General features: G+C 50.2%; 1 long non-coding RNA gene across 1 annotated transcript in view; it reads right to left on the bottom strand.

Annotated features, from left to right (window-relative positions):
- Positions 1 to 2,937: 2,937 nt before the first annotated feature.
- The window catches only part of LOC108519085 (uncharacterized), a 2,059-nt gene continuing 1,009 nt past the window's right edge, over positions 2,938 to 3,987 (bottom strand). Inside the window, exon 2 of the long non-coding RNA XR_001882518.1 lies at positions 2,938 to 3,910. This is a non-coding gene — a long non-coding RNA (uncharacterized LOC108519085). The remainder of the gene's footprint in view (positions 3,911 to 3,987) is intronic.

Consider the following 3,987-nt stretch of genomic DNA (forward strand, 5'->3'; position numbering starts at 1 on the left):
CAGTAAAGCTTTCAGTTGGGAAGCCACCATCAAGCCTGAAGACAAACCACCAGGGACACAGCTGATGTCAGCGGGGGGCTGAGGGGACAAGGCTCAGAGCAACAGCGTTTACTACAGATGCCAAGGGAGAGGTGACGCCTGTCACGAAGCCACGTGGAAACCCCACCCAAACCTGGCACTGGCCAATCAAGGGCAGTGCGCGACTCAGGACAGCTGTTGCGCTATTTTCTTCCAACCTCCTTTCCCGATTTGGCAGGAGGTAACTCCTCCGCGTGAAAACAATAAGAGAAAACAACAGAACTTGGGGACCAATTGATTCAGGCGTGGGAATGGGTTGGCAGGCAGCCACAGGTGCCCGAGAGGGAGGCTTCTTGCCAGCTCAGGCACAGGCTGTTCAGAAGTCAGGAAAATGTAAATGGGACATTCAAGGACACAGAAATATGTCTATTAGGACACCTTCTGTGATTCGCATGCTAGGAATTCCAAGAGGTAGAGGACACTGCCCCTGCCTCTCTGAGAACCTTTTCCACAGCAAGGAGCAGAGTGCTGCAGGCAGAAGAGTCCCAGCCTTGGAAGCAGAGATCTCGGGTTCAAGTCTTGATGCCACTAATCACACAGAATATTGTGTGCAAAGCTCACAGCTGGGAGGTGCAGTGATGATGTTCGTCATCTGACCTTCACAAGCCATTGCCAGTCTCCATGTCCCACGATGCAGACGAGGCACCTGAGATCAGAGGGTGAGTCACCTGCCCCAGGTCCTGCCTCCCAAACCATCAGACCTCAGACTTGAACTAGGCCTCTTTGAGTCTCAGCTCAAAGGTCCTCTGATCTCATGTTTCTGGAAGAAACCCAAAGGCAGCTTTCTGGGTGGAAACACCCACAGGAAGACCTGTGCACTCCTGCTCTGACTTCCTGAGCAGGTGAGGAGGAAGGACACACAGGAAGGGGGCAACCGTATGACTGGGCTGCATTTCTGGCAGGTGCAAACCACTCCTAGGGTACTGGAAGGAAGCAGGGAGTAAGGACCAGGGCACAGGAGTCGCAGGCTCTGGACTCTAGTCCAAATTCCACTCGCCTTCCGGCTGGTCTTGGTTTTCTCATCAAGGTAATTGGTAGGGTGCCTTCAGGGTCAATGATCTGATGGCCACAAGCTCTGAGAGGTCCGCGAGGGCTGGAGGGGCAGCAAGGCCTCCCTGGGAGCTGGCCTTGGAGGACAGCAGGGAGGGGAAGGGAAGGCAACCCTGTCCCCAGGGCTCTAGTGACACTGTAACAAATGAGTACAGACCCCCTGGATTTCAGCACTGAGGACCCTCCAGCTTGTTCCCTAACTCCCAGGACCTCTGGATAAGAAGTGGGCTTTCATTGCACTCTGTCTGGCTCAAATCCCTGCGACCTTCTCACCAGAATCAGGGCCTGACTTCTACTTGGTCATGTATGAGGACTCGGATGTGTTGAGGTGTGGGAAGAGGCTGGAGGGGAAGGGAAGTCACATGTTCCCCCACAACGTTTCTCAGAGACCTCCTGTCCTGAGGCCATTGGGTGTGTCAGGGTTGCTGGAAATGCTCCCCAACCCCCAATTCCGAGCATTTAGTCTAGGTAGGCCTTGTCGTGGAGCCAGCTTGTGGGCCTGGGCCGGTGGGCGTGTGCTTATTTTCATGGCAGCCTTATATAAAAAGCACAAGGATGTAAAAGATTGATACTAGAATCAGAGACCAGCAAGAGGAACATGGGGCTTGGGACCTGGGGAGGGAAGTCTTAACTCTCAGATTCAGCTGCATTTGGATCACCAGAAATCAGATGGTGACAGATATCTCTCCAATAGTATTTCTGAGTGGGCAAAATCTTTAACCTTTCTCCACCTCAGTTTCCTCGTCCTGTACAGGAGATAATAACGGTGCCTCCCTCAAAGGGCCGTTGCGCAGTAAATGAATTAATACCTGTGCAGCACTCAGAATAGTGCCTGGCACATAAGAAATTCTCAATCATTGGGCTGGATGTAGTGGCTTACGCCTGTAATCCCAGCAGTTTGGGAGGCTGAGGTAGGCAGATCACTTGAGGTCACGAGTTTGAGACCAGCCTGCCCAACATGGCGAAACCCCATCTCTACTAAAAATACAAAAATTAGCTGGGTGTGGTGGTGGGCACCTGTAGTCCCAGTTGCTTGGGAGGCTGAGGCAGGAGAATCACTTGAACCCGGGAGGCAGAGGTTGCAGTGAGCAGAGATTGTGCCACTGCACTCCAGCCTGGGTGACAGAGCAAGACTCCATCTCAAAAAAAAAAAAAAAAGAAAAAGAAAAAAAGAAATTATCAATCAATGTGAGTAAATCTTTTTGGTTATTGTTATGATTATTACTATTAATTTTTTCATTCAAGTACAAGGCCTTGTAGGCGCTCAGTTAGTGTTGAATGAATGATTGAAATAAATGTAACTGGATAAAACGTTAGAAGTAGATGACATCAAAGATTGAAATAAACACTTGCTTTGGCCTAATTAGTTATGATCTGGTGTCTATGGAAACTGCTAAATATTGAGACTCAAAATAGATAGCTTTTCTCTGCACAGAATGAACCAAGGTGCCTGTGTGGTCTCTGCACTTTGTATCCCAAGATGAACCACCTCATTCATCTCTGTCCTCCAGTGAATCCTTCAAGAGCAGGGCCTGTGGCTAACAGACACCAAGTGTCTGGCTGTTGGTACACAGCAAGTCCTCATTCCTGTTTGTTGAACACGTGAACAAATGCATGAATATTGTCTGATCGACTCAGGAAATGGCAGGACTGAGTCTTCAGATAAAGAACCTCAGAGCCTTCTTTAGGGAGAGGCTGGGGAAGGCAGACAGTGATTACTTCTTGCAGAGGATTAAGTGGTGAAGAGCCTGGGCTTTGGGGACAATCAAATCTGGGAGGAAATACTGTCTCAACCACTCCCTAGCTTCGTGAACTTAGGCAAGCTGTTTAATTCCTCCAGGCCTCAGTTTTAACGTCTATAAACTGGGCCTAATAATGTTTACTTTTTGTACAGATAAAATGGTCCAATGCACATCAATGTCTGTTTCTCTCTAGGAAGGGATCTGTACCATCTTCATGGTAGACACGGGGATAATAACAGTCCTTTCTTGTTTCAAGGGATTCGGAACCACCCATGGTACACGTAGTAATGAAAGAGTTCTTTGTAAACTGTAGAGCGCTCTGCACACGTGAGGAATCATGGGGTGGCTTGAGTAACAAGGAGTTGCAGAGAGAATCCGAACTTGCATCCCTGCTGGGGAAAGCATCCCAACTAGTAGGGACAGGACTCAGAAATGCAAAGACCAGAAAACTGGTGGGGAATTTCAGCTGCAAGACAGGGACTTGGAAGTCAGGCCGCCTGGGTTCAAGGCCTATCTTTGCCTGTCTACTTTCTGTGACCTTGGATGAATGACTTGCTCTTGGGAGGCCTCAATGTTCTTCTTGGGGAAGCTGGGAGGACAGTGAATACTTCATGGGGCTGTTGTGGGGATTAAAGGGGACAGAGCGTGTAAAGTGCTCTGTCCAGCACTGGGCTACAGGAAGTGCCCAGCAAACACGGTTGCCCCATTTCTCCACATTCTCCTTCTCCCATCCACTCTCAAGGCTCAAGGCCTCCTGCCTCAGCTCGTCCCTTCTCTGGTTTGCAGAGTCTAAGGAGAACATAAACTAGAAGAACAAGCAAGGGGAGGGCAAGTGGGGTTGACTGAACCTTACAGGCATGGTCACATGGCGCAGGGACCGTTGTTACCCCCAATTCACCGGGGTGGTCACTGAGACCCCACTATTTTGACATATGTATGCGCCAGGATGCATACCCAGGTCTGTCCACACGCAAAGCCTGCATTCATTCAGCTCTTCCAGGATCCCACGCCAGCTCTGACTCCAGATGCCGTGGGGGGCCCTGGAGCTTGGGAGGAACACATGGACAGAAACCAAGTGTTTCTAGGGCCCAGCCTGGCACCCCCACCCCACCCACCC

Source organism: Rhinopithecus bieti, unplaced genomic scaffold, assembly GCF_001698545.2.
Source record: "Rhinopithecus bieti isolate Rb0 unplaced genomic scaffold, ASM169854v2 scaffold_41913, whole genome shotgun sequence".
Taxonomy (NCBI): Eukaryota; Metazoa; Chordata; class Mammalia; order Primates; family Cercopithecidae; genus Rhinopithecus; species Rhinopithecus bieti.